At 40.0% G+C, this 15,793-nt stretch overlaps 1 protein-coding gene across 3 annotated transcripts in view; it reads right to left on the bottom strand.

Moving 5' to 3' along the window:
* The window catches only part of sema6cb (semaphorin 6Cb), a 148,718-nt gene extending 135,822 nt beyond the window's left edge, over nucleotides 1–12,896 (bottom strand). For all 3 annotated transcript variants that reach the window (XM_085366650.1, XM_085366651.1, XM_085366652.1), the window contains exon 1: nucleotides 12,713–12,896. The gene's annotated coding sequence lies outside the window, so the exon portion shown is untranslated. The remainder of the gene's footprint in view (nucleotides 1–12,712) is intronic.
* Between the last annotated feature and the right edge of the window lie 2,897 nt (nucleotides 12,897–15,793).

The following is a 15,793-nucleotide window of genomic DNA, read 5'->3' as shown; positions in this document are numbered from 1 at the left end:
TTTTTTTTTTGGTTTTTTTTTAAAGAACCCACATATTTCATAGTTGAATAACGAGAAATAGTGTTTGTTTAGTGATTGTGCAAAAAAAATACAGCTCAACTGAAATACACTTAAGTGTACATAATAAGGTTTGTAGCTCATAGAACTGTTCTTTCTTTTCCATAAGGCTGCAAAATTGACACCTAATAATGATAATTTTAACAAAGCTGTATAAACCTGCTTCAGAGCAGCATAAACACTCGTACCATGTCTTTCTGTCCAAGTTATAAAACTGGGCTTGATTCTCCTGGCACCTGTAGCTACAGGCCAACACTAATGCAGACTGTCTGTGTTTAGCTGGAGGGCTACTGTCAGCCTCAGATATGGCCCTGAGAGTGAAAGTGTAGGTGTTGCCCCCCCCCCCCCTCTCATTCCTTTCACCCAGCTGCATGTCATTGACTTGTGACATTAAAGCAAAAGTGTGGTCTGCTGGTTTGTTTACCCTCAGCTGGCTTTCATGCCATCAGTCACTAAAAACTGCCCCTCAGGGAGAGACGATGGAAGCCGGGAGGACAGAGAGGGAGGCAATGAAGACAGCTCAAACAAGGTTTCATTCGCTGGAAATTGGAAGTTGCTCATGTGGTTGAGTGGGTGTGTTTTGTTGTGTTTGTGTGTCTCTTGGTGGAAATAAGTTTACAGCCTCAGAGTAAATTAATGAACATGTTTTTAAATCCCGGCACAGTCATCCACATCACTGTGGAGCGCGCGCGCGCACACACACGCACACGCGCGCGCGCGCACACACACACACACACACACACACACACACACACACACACACACACACACACACACACACACACACACACACACACACACACACCAAAATTATCATGTTCGGGGAATTATAGTTTGACTAACAGAATTTTTTGACAAGCAACATGACCTTTTCCTTCACCAGTGGATATCCAAAATTCAATAACACAGCTGCAAATTGACATAATTGATGGTTATTTTATATTTTATTTATATATGCTCAAGTAAGAAGATTCAACCTTTGTTTCCATTTGCTTTCTTATTTAGTCACACTCACTATAACCCAATTATAAATGTGTCATGTATGCAAGATGCTTTTTTTGTAATGCAAAAAGAAGAAAGATGAACAGCTCACAATCTGAGATAACACATGAAGCATGATGCAAGAAATGTTAACTTGGTGCTCAAATGATCCTCTGCTTATTTGATTAGGGAATAAGCAGCAATTAAGTTGAATTCAATTTAATCTATTGCAAAATCAAAATAAAAGTAATTTCCGTGCATTTACTGAGGTCAAGACTAGGGATGGGTACCGGTTCTGACATAAACTGTAGTAACCAGACCGAAAAGCAACGCACATTTCGGTGCTTTATTTTTCCTAAGCTGTGATACATTTTAGATTCTAGCCAATCATTTTACGTTTCCGAGGATAGTAGGCGGGTCTAGGTACGTACGTTCTCTTATGCAGAGCTACAGATTAAAATGCCCAAGGCGAAGCGGTCAAAAGTCTGGCTGTACTTCACAGCAAAAGATGCAAACTCAGCAGCCTGCAACAAGTGCTTTAAGCTGATACTGTCAAAGGAGGTAACACCTCAAATCCGATGAAACACCTGGCGACGCATAGCGTTTTTTTTAAAAGCCGAGAAATGCGCCGTATTTGATAGCTTGCTGCAAGACCTCACACCGTGCACATCTACTGCGGGTGGGTTGCCTGTTATCGGACCCGGAGCAACATCCCCCAAAGACCCGAAGAATAGAGTCCTGGCCCCTAGCCCTGCCAGTGTAGCAGAAATGAATGACGGGTGATGATGGCAGCAGCAGCCGTTCTTCTCTGTGTGAGTAGCTTAATGTTGTTCGTGTGTAATTTACGTTGAGTAGGCTAACCACGTTATTACATTAATGCATGTAAGGTGAACTAGCAAACACCATCATAGCTACATGCAGCTGTCTTCTTGTTTGATGGCAGATACTCCCTTCACCCTGGCCAAAAAGGCTAAAATGACCAAAGAAAAAGTGGAAAACAGTTAAACATGAGAGGTTTTGGACAAAGTTTGTGTTTTTTCCATTGATTAAGCACTGCTTCCAGCCAAGAGTGATACCATATATGCCCCATAGCTGCAGAAAAGGCTAACATTGTTACCTTTTTACAAAAAAAAAAAAAAACAAACAAAAAAAAACAGCTGAACATGAGAGGTTTTTGGACAAAGTTTGTGTTCTCTATTCTTTAAGCACCGGTTTGAGCACCATTTCAAAAGTACCGGTTTGGCACCGGTATCGGATAAAACCTAAACGATACCCATCCCTAGTCAAGACCTTATAGAGGTATAGAGCAAGCTTTAACGTATTAATCCAATTATGTTATTCATGTTTTGGGGCATTTTAATTTGTTTTTCTCTGATTTGTGTCAGTAAATTCACGTTTGGCGTTTTTAGTCTATGGTCAAGAAATAAAAAAAAGCAACACAGTGTGACATTTTAATTCTTCTTAACATTTCTTTGCATCAGTGCTTAACCATCAAGGGATTCATGGTGAATCTATGAAGAATTCCTCTTTTTTTTTCCCTAACCACAAGAATGCAAACTCATACACAATCACACAGCTGTGGCAGTGAGTCAACACATGGTTAATAAACTGGTACACACACTCTCCAAATGGAAAGAGTTCAGGGCACTTGAGAGGAGGAGGAGGTCTGTTTTACTCACCCTGGACCCCTGCCCGGTTTGGATTCATATGACACTAACTGAAACCCCCTGATAAACCCTCCCCCTCAAACACTGATATAAAAATAGCCTCAGTTTAATGGAAACAAGCCCGGAGTTCTGAGAAATGGATGAAAATGACCAAGCTAAGTGTAGGCGAGCAGACTTATCGCACATTGTCCAAGCCAAACATTCACTGCACATATGGTGACCACTAAAATATACACAAATAATAGCATGAGAGCGTCAGAGCAGATTAAAGCGGCCAACATCCGGCCCCAAATGCTCACACAGGTAAAACATTTCATACTCACCCAGGAATTCACAGTTAAATCTTAAAAGAAAACACACTATAGATTCTAATTTTAACACATTACAGATTTAAGCACAAGGGTATGCAGAGTGTTGTTTGCACAAAATCAGCCACAATTCCTATCTGCAAAGCGCAGGGTGCATGCATAAGAAATCGGATAAAGACCCCGAGGGAGGCCGAGAGTTGGGAAGCCAGTCTCGGTTCCGGAAAATATCAATCTACCTTCCACCTAAATTTAAGGTTTGCAGAGTTTAACTTCTGCTATCCATTTAAAGTAAGACCAGTACGGTAAGTGCATGTAGACTTGCCCAACCTTTCAAGGAATGGGGTCAAGTGGTTTGGGCTATTTTTGGAAAGTTTGGAAATTAGATGCATTTATGATCTTCTTTCAAAGTATGACTGTCATATTACCATCCAGCTGTGAGAAGAGCCCATTTCATTTTCAAAAGATGTGAGATAACTCCCTGCAGAAAAAAAATCAATTCTCTGACCACTTAAATGAATTAAATATGTGAATACCTGTCACCTGAGTGCGTGGAGAATAGAAACGAGGAACTACTACTGTTTGAAGGCATCAGCTGTGGATGAATAGGACAGGAGGGAAGGAGGGGGGGAAAAAAACGTAGGTTTTTAATTTCCTGCTTCATTTCACGTTTCAGGGCCATAAAAAATTCTCATTTCAAAAAAACTGCAATAAGCAACAATGAGGCATGATCATAACTCAAAGTTACTTCAATAGCAACAACACACCAGACCCCTCCTCCCTCATGCAGTCAACCTAATTGCTTCAGTCGAGATCTGACAAGCCAGACAATTTCTGTGCAACAGATTATCAAAAGAGAAACCTGAGAAAAATCAGATATTCAATCTCTCAGTCTCACTCTGCCAGAAACTCTTAACCCACATTGCTTTGCATCACCCAATTCGTTCCGCATATCTGCTCTACAGCCTTAGCGATGGCCATTTCAACATCAACACTTTGCACACTTCCTTCCAAGTCTTTCAGTGCAACCCACTTCTGGTGGATTTCAATTATGTTTGGCAAACCTCTCAAATGTGAGAATTTGGCGGGATTCTCTTTTTTCCCCCCATTATACACTTGATACATTTATGTGCATGCAGACCTGGAAGTATCAACTCATTTTATTGTTATTTCCAAAAACTAATCAGTTGATTTATAGTATGAGAAATAAAATAAATACAGTGGCTTAAAGTGCAATATGACACTTACAGTTGCTTGTTTCATATGATCAGCTATCAAAAGATTTACTATGAAAACAGGCCTCATTCTGCATTTGTGTTTTAAAAAACAAAAAAAGAAGTAATGATGCCAGCAGCTCCAATATTGCTCTAAAACATTAGCAGACTGGATTACTGACACAACATAAATTCCTTACACACAGTACTCACAATCTTTACAAAAATAAAGTCTCTCATCCTCGAAATGCGCAAAGCAGGCATGCATCTGACTAAAAAGTATCACTCTGTTTAAACAGCAGACTAATGAAGAGTCTAAAAACAACTGTATCAAAACAGACACGGGTGACAGCTGATTCTCAGGCATTGTTAGCCGGCTTAAATGAGGCCAGTCTTTTTTCTGCCACCCGATCTGGATCAGCCTTGTTTTCTCTCAGTTCACCATTTCAGGAGTTGTGAGATTTTAATCTGTGCCACCAAAAGCTCTGTGTGTAATGATATCCAGCCAAACATGTAGGGACAAACTAGCCCTTTTTTTATTAATAATATATATTTTTTAAAAAGACCCAAATGTTTGTCTTGGATAGAGACGTGCTCCAATTCAAAGCAATACATGTCTGTAACAACTTATTCTACGGAAAATAAGCTGTGCCTAATGTTCTTTTTGAAAGTGCAAACCAAAACAAAAAGAGCTCTGGTTATCTTGTAGGTCTTTGCCAGGGACAAAGATGGATGGTTACATTTCCTCCAGAAACAACAGCTGTTTGTTTGCAGGAAATAGGAGAGTAACTTGGCTGTTAGTAGAAGCTGTGATAGCCACTGTGGCTGAACAGGCAAAGAAAAAAAAAGCTCCACTAAAAGAAGCAAAAACTTCACAAATTGAAAACAGCATTACAGTCTTGCCCACACCACTTGATTGAGAGCCAATCTCTGAAAAGTGAGGCACACACAGAAAAAAAAAAAAAGAAGAAGAAAGAAACAACAACCAGCAATGAAGACGAAAATGCTGAAGAAAACACGATACTGCACAACAGAGAAAATAGATAAACGTTGTTGAGAACATGCACTATAAAAAGGCTCCAGGTTTAGTGGAAAGGCGATCAAAAATTGTCAGAAATAAAACAGGAAAATGCACAGGAAACAAAATAAAGAACTTCATCATACTTAAACTGCCATACTGCCAGCTAAAGGACTGATATAATCTTTTGTGGTTAATTGTCAAAACACAAGAACTTCAAAACTGCACTGATGCAGCGCAGAACTGAAATAAGTTAATTATTAAGGCAAAATTAATCTCTCTCTTATCTTTCGCTTTACAAGCGAATAAAAAACAAAACTCAAAACAAAACCCAAATCAAAGATCTACCAGCCCTCCTGCTCTAGAAAAACAAAAATCCAACACAAGGAAATGTTGCTGGGCTGCACAGCAAACTGGCCAAACCACATTACTACAACTTCCACATTCATCTTGTGATGCACACAGCAATAAACCAAATTGCTGGAAAAGGAGCTGCTAAAACACATTTGTTTTACGAGTATTAAGAAACCCAAAACTCCTTTGGTTTATTCCATATCAAATCATTACAGTTTTTGAACAATTTCTGCTCAAAGTTTCTGCCTGTAAAATCTATAGTTTAAAATTTAGACATATATAATTATAGCTGTATATAGCAAATATGTTTGTGTCTACCCATAACATGTTTCTTGACTAGCCACTATTCAAGTGGTTTGTTTGTTTGTTTGTTTTTTTAAATGCATCTGTCCTGAATTATAGATCCTGCTTCAATGTTATGGCCAGAAAGGTCATTGAAAATTTCAGGTTTTTATCTTTAACAGTTTTGAAGATGTTCCTGTTCAAACATTCAGATTTCAAAGTGTGAAAAACATGCTGGAAGTAGGCTGACTTTCCCATTTCAGTGAATGTATATGGAGATGGTCGAGCTTACAATGATTAGAGAATGACCCCAATTATTACCAGAATTTGATCCATCCGATACAACATCATTTGGAAAGTGCGGAGGAGTCATACCAATGTGATTATTTTCATGTGTGTGGGGAGCCAACAGGAAGTCAGCTGGCTGGTTTGGCCAGAGGCCGTCTCACTTACACACACTCCCTGCAAGCTCAGCTCAGAAGGATGGCAATTTGCATGCTCTGTGAGCCCAGGTCTGCAAAAACACACAACTGGGTAATTCATAGAGGACACTTTGCACATGTGTAACTTTTACTGCTGTTATTCTTGTCTACTTTGAGATCTGTGTTTTCTAGTTCTTGGGTTATGGCCAAATTAAAGTTACAAAGTTTAACTCCAAGAATTGAATATCATTCTCCAACTGTGCCACCAAAATATTAAGAATACATGCAGAGCAGCTATCTTAAAATACTCAAACACTTAAAAAAAAGTGTCATAAACAACCAAATATGACCTAATTAATTCACATTAGCAAAGCTTTTGTAACTGACTGCAGCAAATGTGCAACATTTCTCTTTGCTACACAGCATTTGTAACATATCATGGCTGTGTTTCAGGCGATAAAATACATAGTTTGTTCGCTCCCTCACACACTAATTTTAAAGTGTAGTTTTGTGTTGTTCTGTACTCTGTTTATCGAAGCCAGTTGTTCTGGCATAACTAATACAGGTTTTTGTTCTTTGTTCGATCTTCCCCATATGCTACACCAGCTGCAATTTTTCCAGTGTTTCGGCCATTATGTGTGTGACATAGACTGGGCAGTCTCAATAAATTGCACTGCTAAAAACAGTTAGATGGGACAAAGGATCGGAATCGAGAAACAGTTCTCCACATTTTTCAATCCATTGGAATTGTATGCCTTTAAGCCTCTAAGCTCATCAATTCCTTTTATCAGAGCTGGCATGTTTTTCTGAGAGTCACACATCGCAAAACAGTGACATTAAAGCGCAGAGTTTTTTGTACACTTGGGCCTTTTTATAGGTTTCAACAATGTTTTTGTGTGGAGACAAAGATAAAATCAGAAAACGAAACACTGCAAGACAAGCTCAGTAACAATGCTGATATTAATAATCAGATATCCAACTGTCTACTTTAGTACTTTCAAATGCACTGCAGTAATAGGCAAGTACAAGCCAACTTTAGTGCCTAATGTCTGATCATTTTTATTAACATACCAGCATGTTTAAGTACAGCACTATGAAAAAGTCTTGACCTGCCCCCCTTTTTACTTTATATTTTTCTTAAAAATTAGAAATAGGTGCAGTGCATTGAATAATATGCAAACATAGGCGTAAATACAGTATATAAGTCAATATTTGGTATGACCATTTATTCTTCAACGCACCCTGGACTATCTTAAGGAAAGCTTGAGATGACTGTTGTTGTGATTTGGTGTTATATAAATAAAAGTGAACTGAATTAACTTGATTTGAACTCTATTGAATTAAAGTTTTCTTGTAATTTCTTTAAGTAGTCTTTAGGAAATTCGGATGTTGGTCGTCTTTAGTTACGTTCTCTGTCAAGATGATCCCATACTGCCTTAATGTTCTGCATTTATGATGTTACTTTTGGTAACTATTGGTAAATAGCTAAACAACTAATAAGGTCTCTGGTGTACAGTATATACCATTTGAATGAAATTAATATTTAGTTTATAAAAAACATAAAACATTCACTGTAGTTTCCAATTTTACCAATACAAGCAATAAGGGCGCGAGACTGGAAAGTCATGGAGCAATTTGTTCCATGTTAAGCCTGACTGGCTAATCAATGATGCAGGAGGACTGCCCACATTATGAAGTAATTAAGAGATCATTTGGAGCAACAAACTGGGCCCTTCTGCCATTCCCCAGCTGACCCAACTAAGAGTTCAAGAATCAAGAGCTAGTATTTATGAGCAGAGGCTACTTAAAGAGACACGTGTTTCCTCATATCAGTTGCTTCCTACAATTAAACATAGAGGCAAGAAATGGAATCATAAATGTGGGGATTTCTGCTCTCTGTGGATGTAAGAGAGCCTGTTGTGATGTCTGCATTATCTTAATCTTTGGGGAGCTCTGCTACTGACTGTTGTGGTTTTCAAAATAAACTGGATTCTGTGGATCACACAGCTGAATGGGCATTTTGGAGGATCTTTGTGCTTATTCAATAGCTAATAATTTTATATATTATATAAAAAACTTCAAGCGCACACAGCTACTTCTCCACATAGAATATGCATGAAAAATGACAAGAATTTATTTTTGGATGATTCATTTTCTTTCCATTCAGAAGAAATCCTTTTTGTGGTGCATGCTGCTTCCAAGCTTCCCCGTAGGTAGCGTACACAGCCTCCTTGTTACACAAATCAAAGAGTGAGTGTGTCTGATATCTGAAGATAGGTATTCTGTCCTTCATCTAAAGGGCAACTGATATGGAGTGAGAGAGACAAAAAGCATGAAACTACAAGTATCATTACTCGACTTCAGCATTTTTAAAAAGATAAACCACACTGAAAACAGTGAAACCTCAGTGCATGACTTAATACAGAAAAGAAACAAAGGAGAATAAAGCTGAGGTCTGATTTTTGACAAAGACTCCTTTGTGATACACGAGACCCCCATTTAGACTAAAAATATGAATTTGAGCTAATTTGCTGACATTGAGAGCCACAGGTTATATTTTCCACTCCAATTGCTGGACTGCATCCACCATGCTTCATGAAGTGTTACCAGACAATCATCCTGTGTTCCTGCCGCACTGCATGTGGCTGTGGCGAGTTGGAAAACAGAGACCCAGTCCATGTTTGACAAGGGGTTAATGTTTCTGAGGAACAGCTTGACAAAACCTCAGGAAGACAGCCAGTCTGGATAAAAGCACCAAGGCCTGTCTCTTGTCCAGTTTGTGGTTTGCCGCCTCCCGCCATCTTTTTCTTCTTCCTTCACTTCTTCCCTCTAGCCTTTCACTGAACTCAAAGGTTTTCCTCCCAAAACTTACACACTCATCAGCTTGGCTATAATTTTCAGTTCTACACTAACCACAGGACCACTTGCAGGATGAAGCTGCACGCCTGTTTTTGAAATCAAAAGTAATAATATGCCTGCTAAGGATTCACATCTAACAGTTAATGATTAGACCTGTCGGACAAAAATTGTCAGTGCCGTATTCACCTTTACTTTCAACAAGCTGCGACAATCACAGGAAAACAGATGCAGCTGGCAGTATATATTATGTCTGTGCCACTGGCAATCTGTAAATGAACTTTAAAAACCACACAGGCTGATAAACCTGGGAGATACAGTACACTGAATCAGCAAAATGATGAGCAACAGCTTTACTTCAAGGCACAGTAAAGAAGCTCCTTCTGCTCAGTAAGAAAAAAAAAAGAACCAACTTAAACCCCCCCAAAAGCTACACTAGTCAGAATAATAACAAAGACCCACTGGCTATAATGCAAAAGGCACAAGGTAGGTTTGTATGATAGTCTTAAACTGTGCATTTGTAACGCTTGATTCAACATGTTAATGCGATTTCTTACCAGCTACGGCCAAACCAGGCCAGACCTGGAGGCCAAGGCCTTGTGGTCCCAGCAGATAGCCTGGACCAGCCTGTGCTGTGTCAGCCCTGGATTATGGATGACAGGGAGCCTGCGGGGCTGACAGGTAATAATTCACTCCCCAGGGGTCCCACATCCTTCGCTGGACACAACGCAACCAACCAGGAAAGAGCAGGGGAAGCAGCCTTGGACTTCACATCCTCTTAACCCACCCTCTTCCCTTTTTCAACCATGCCCTTCAAGAAGCCAAGCTCTCATTGCCTCCACAGTTGCCACGGGTTACCAGCCATTATCAAAATGAAATATGAGGTGCCACAGACCGGTGACTCTCTCAGGTACAGGGCCAAACAAAGTCCCATATGTTGCGGATGAGGAGTGGCGATTAACTGTTGCTTCCTGAAGCACGGCACTGCACCCACCCTTCTTTAGACATCAGCAGTTGCACAAGTGCTTAAAGTCTAAAGCGCTTCAGACAATTTTGAACATGATGTGAAACAAAATTTATCCCAAAATATATTATCTATGCCCTCAAGTTCCACTGAGCTCAAAATAGGGCACAGCAATTTACAAACTTCAAATTCGCCTGAGGGTTTAAAGTGTCTTCATCAGTCCTGCTGAAGTTCTTCTTTTTTTCTTTTCTTTTTTTTCCTTCTGACCAATCCAAAGTGCAGACTAACTGTGTGTGTGTACATACGCCTATGTTCTGAGTACTTTATCTTGATGATGAAAATGGAAATAGGCTTGCTGAATGTCCCCCAAGGGCCACAGTCCTCAGCCCCTGGTTAGGAGCCTATTTCAACCATCATTACCCTGAGGACCATTAGGAAGATGCCATCTGCACACACAGGGCCCCTCCATCGGGGCTTCTTGTCACTTCAAACTAAAAGCAAGCAGCGGAATGGAAATTGGAAATAAAATTACACACTGTGCTAAATGCACCATTAACCATGCTAACTGAGCGACCGACCTATCGGGGCCTGAAAATGAGAGCTGGACGAAGAGCAAGCAATTTTCAGCAGTGACAGGGAAATGAACGCACTGCTGGTACTTTGCTCTCGCTCACATTCACAACTATAACTCACCCATCAGCAGAATGTGACTTTCCTAATGGTAAGAGAATGAAAAAAACAAAAAAACCAAAGAGTTGGTTCATTGCGACAACCACAAATGAGGGCTGAATGTAGATTTGTATGAACTGTGCACAGTACAGATGGGACCACAGACCACCACTGCTGCTGCTTAAGCATTGGATACGTTACACAGAAGCATCCCACTAGTCCTGCACAACAGCAGCAGCACCTTTCCTCTGGTTAGCGCACCAGTTACATGTCAAATAAAATAACCTGAAGGCACACTGCAATGTCCTCGCAGCAGCAAAGAGTGCCAAGTCATTGTACAACTAGGGTAGGAAACCGCAAGCCATTTGTGGCTTCATCATCCTATGATATCACTGCAGCAGCTGTGAGGAGTGGGGACAAGGCAAAAAAAAAAAAAAAAAAAAAACCCCAAAGAAGATCACAAGATCTAATCACACTTTCTGCTTAAACATCTGACTGCTCCAGGAAAACATCATGCCACAGCCAGAACAAAAAGGCACATGCTAGACGAGTAAGTGCTGGCTCTGCTGTTCAATCCAGGCAAAGCAACCCTTAAGCTGAACATGAATTTTTAAAATGCCTGGGAAACTTTTGCAAGGCTACAGATACAGCAAAGAGAAACGGCAGAAGCGGGCAGCCTTTGAGTTAAGCAAGAGGGCATGCAGTCTACAATATCACCTTGCAAGAGTCCAGGATCGAAAAGGCAGTGGTGTAGTCTGTCAGTGTTTATGCACAACAGAGATTTATTTATTGTTGAAATGTTCTTAGCCTCAACTGAAACTGAACACCCACTTAAGGAAATTAGAGGACTAATGCACAACGGGCTGAGACAAATCGTGGTCTCCCTTTGTGCGGAGGACGGTTTAAAAGCAGCCACGAGCATCCATTTCAACATAAACATTCACCAGCGATTCCTAGGAAAGCAGGAGAAGAGAAGAAAAACACAGGTTTCCAATTTCTTTCTGCATCGTAGGCAACACTGAGGTCTAATGCAGGTTCTCCCGTTGAAACCTGTTAGAACAATGAGCTCATCGTTTTCCCTCCGAGTTTGGCATTAAGACAAGTAAGCGTGATTTAAGAGGTAAAATCTGTGCAGAGTGAGAGGGAGATGTGCCGTTTCACAATAATCCAACTGCCACGTAATTGCTGCTTTTCTTTTCCAGAAACTCACACTGATTTCCCCCTCTATCTGATGGTGAACAGTCTCCATTACGCACTAATCCCCCGCTTTTTTCCCCTTCTTTCTTTCTTTTGTTTTTCCACAATCAGGTCCTTGATAAACAAGTTTGGGCTGCTTCCGCCAGAAAATAAACCAAAAATTCAATTAGTGTCTCAGGCGAGATGCCAGTCAGAGACGTGTTATCGGTTGCTTATTTGTGATAAGTTGCTGGGGACTCTTGCAGCAACAAGAGAGAAAACGTGTATGTCAGGGTTTCATATGACTATGCATATAGTTTTCGCTGCCGATGTTAACACAGCTTCCAAACCCGTCCGTGATACACACATGAAAATAATGAAAACAAAAAGGAACAGAGCTACTGCAAAAAAAATAACTATTATATAAAACTGGTCTAACCCTGGCTGATGTCAGATTGTAATTTCTGTTATTCAGTTACCAGTGCAGAAAAAACGGGGACTTCGAAACACAGCCGAGAAAAGCAGCGGCTTCTCCGGACCATAAATGAAACTCCGGGAGAGTACAGGGACAGTTCAGGTTTATTAAAAGCGTCTGATATGTTGTTTTCAAGTGATTATCGTCGATCTTCACGTGCCTAAATAAGCTCTCTTCTGTGGCAAACTTAAAGCATCTGTCTCGTATTTAGCAAAGTAAGCACAGCTGCAACAGCATCGCCAAAGTCCTCAACTAGTAAACGAACCACTTACCTTCGTGCTTCCACCTTGAAAATACACACGTCGCAGTGTTTCTGAGATACTGTCGCAGAGAACAAGCTGTAAAGTCTCGAGAATGACGAAGGAAAAAAAGCGGGGTTGTTAGTTTTAGCTAGTTGTTTCTGAAATGGTTAGTATTCCCAGAGCGCCAGCGTAGCGAAAAGACGCCCCTCACTGTTGTGACAGGACTGAAGCTGGTTAGACTAAAATCACAACACCTCGGCTGCAGCTCAGACCACGCCCCGTAGTGCTGTTTGACAGGGATTCAAACCAATCAACGAGTGAAGTTAGGATGAGGTTGCCTTCGATTGGCCAATGGAGCAGTTTTTTTGCGCTACGCCCCGCCCCTGTAATGCTCACTTTTCTCCCAGATGTTGAATGCCTCAGCACCAGGGTCCCCATACAGTTTAGCCAGCCAATCAGAGCGCGAGATACGGGGTTTAAACGCAGATAATTTAACTTTATGGGAGGAGTTGAATCTATTTAAACCAATGTGAAAGTACTTTAGCCGCACTATTATCTTGCACATTAGCCCGCACTATAGGGTATTATAAAATGTTTGTTAGAGAATTATTTTTCTGAATTCAGTTTTTTTTTTTTTTACACTTTATAATAAAGCATCTTATAACAGAAACAAAATTTAGTATAGTCATGCTAGTGGATTCGACTAATCTCTGCTGTTTGTACAGAATATACATGTATGAGTGAATATTGTTAGTGTAAGAGCCGTTCATTACAGTAATTATCAGTAATTGATATTATACATGAAGTGTTAGAAATATAAAATTTTAGAAAACAATGAAAATACTCTTCTTTACGTGCTACAAAAGCTCTTTATACAGTTTCTTATTTTGCCCTGCTAACACTCTTAAACCTTAAGATATTCAGCTTAAATGGCTATAAAGCAGAGGATAAAATCAGTTGTAGATGCTGGAACTAACTAAAAGACTTTCAGATCATTTTGGTTTGTGTTCCACAAATACTATAATTTCATACATAACACATTCACATTTCCATAGGGGATGCTACACTATGAAACTTGTGCATGTTCTGTCAGTATCCTACTGAGGAAAATAGCTGAGTATAATCTGAAGAAGGGAACAAAATGTATCCACAAAAGTTAATCAGCTGTGATGCTGATGTGCCATGCATTGCCAGAAACACTAATAAGACACCTGTGTAGAGACGGCAGCGCTGAGGAATTTGGTTTGACTGCGTTTTTGTTTGATGATAATCTAATAGATGGCCATGGACTCTGTGTCTCATTCATCTCTAGCCTTCATCTACTGCATTACCATTTCAGTCAGTCTTTCTTGTCAAAATGCTCATGAGTTATACACAGGACAATAGTTCAAGTGGCCTCTGTGCTATGATACTAACTGCTCTGGTAGTCGGATAAATGAGGGGCATTCTCTCAGGTCCTACTTGTTTATTAGATCTCTCTTTGGCCTCGAGCCGCAGAAAAAAAAATGGATGTGCCTTGGGTTAGCTGTGACTCAACACCAGCAGATTTACTCCAGACATTTCTTTTGGCAGTGCGATGCTGCCTGTTGTGTTGAAGGGCTTTTGAGGAGAGGGAGAGGACACAAGCTCAGAGGGCCATGATTTACATGGATTTGGTAAATCTTTGGCAACTTTCACTTCACCACAACATTTGCAGTGGTTTTGGCAGTAGAGAGGCTTGAAAGATTGGCAAATTGTTTTCCTTATTTTATTGTTTTCCTTAAATAAGCGGGTCAGTGGTTAGAGCCTTAATGTAAATAACTTTGTAGCCTAGGGATGTGGTGGTTTCTCAATAAAGACCATTTCATGTGTAGAGGACATCAAGGCCACTCTGACAAAATAATTGCTGGGCTGACAATAACCATAGTTCAGCATTTCAGGTTACGCATCTGTTTAATTTGATAATAATTATTTGATAATAATACATCTCTCACTCTGTCAATCCAACCGTTATTTCACAATGACATTTTAAATACGGGGCAGATCATTTTCTTTCTGTGACTCTCTGCATACAACGAGGATTGAACTTGACTTTTTGCCTTCTTATCTAACGAAAACACACAGCAAATACAACAAAGGTGTTGAGAGATGTAAACACAGTAACTGCTGGGAAAATGGGAGCAGTGGTTTCAGCTGTCATCATCGTCATCATTCAAACTGATGCTCATTTGTTTACACAGAAACAAGGATGTTGTTAGACTAAACCGATATGAGCACACTTATGGCACAGCAGGCCTATGTCTTAATTATTTTTCTTGCTAAAATTTGTTCAATCCTACTCAAACAAATTTGGAAAATTATTTGTGTGTTTACATCAGACAAGTGGAATATATACAGTAATATACAACTGTTTTAGCTATTTAACATGTTCAAAGTTTAATCTCACTATTTTGTTAGTTTTTGAGCTCATTCTGCACCATTTAGTGAGAATCATGAAGAATTATTTGTAAGAAGCACTGCAACAGATTGCATGGAGCCCCCACAGCCCCTATCAAGGCCTCATCAAGTGATTTTGGGATTACAAAAAAAGACAGATGCGACTCAGAATAGATACCCAGATCAACTGAGGAAGGATCGCCAAGATTTTTGTAACAACCAACTTGAAAACTGTGCACAAGAATACCAACAAATTCATTCAGGAATTTTCTCCTTTTTGCGGGAGCTTTAGCCCTTTGTCCATCCTTGGTTTTCCAACATATAACAATAAAACACTTCAGTCATTCTCCTGACATGATGGTACCATCACACCATGATATGATCCTGTGATATTTGATATATCACAAGACAAAAAAAATCTAGAACACATTGCAGCAACTGTAAATGAAGAAGAAAAATAACAGAACAAAGACAGACATAATGAACTGTGTATAAATTTACCGCTTTTGTCAGCGTACACCGATCAGCCAAACATTATGGCTCCCTGTCTACTATTGTGTTAGTGCCTCTTTTATTGCCAAAACAGCCCTGACCTGTCGAGGCATGAGCTCTAAGTTGCGAGGTGGAGCCTCTATGGATTACAGTTGTTTGTCCAGTGTATCCCACAGATGCTTGATTGGACTGAGATCTGGAGAA

This window comes from Diplotaxodon limnothrissa, linkage group LG11, assembly GCF_057381915.1.
Source record: "Diplotaxodon limnothrissa isolate DT_005_m linkage group LG11, D_limnothrissa_male_GT1.1, whole genome shotgun sequence".
Lineage (NCBI taxonomy): Eukaryota > Metazoa > Chordata > Actinopteri > Cichliformes > Cichlidae > Diplotaxodon > Diplotaxodon limnothrissa.
The sequence above is the reverse complement of the archived record's forward strand: the minus strand, read 5'-3'. Positions and strand labels throughout refer to the sequence as shown.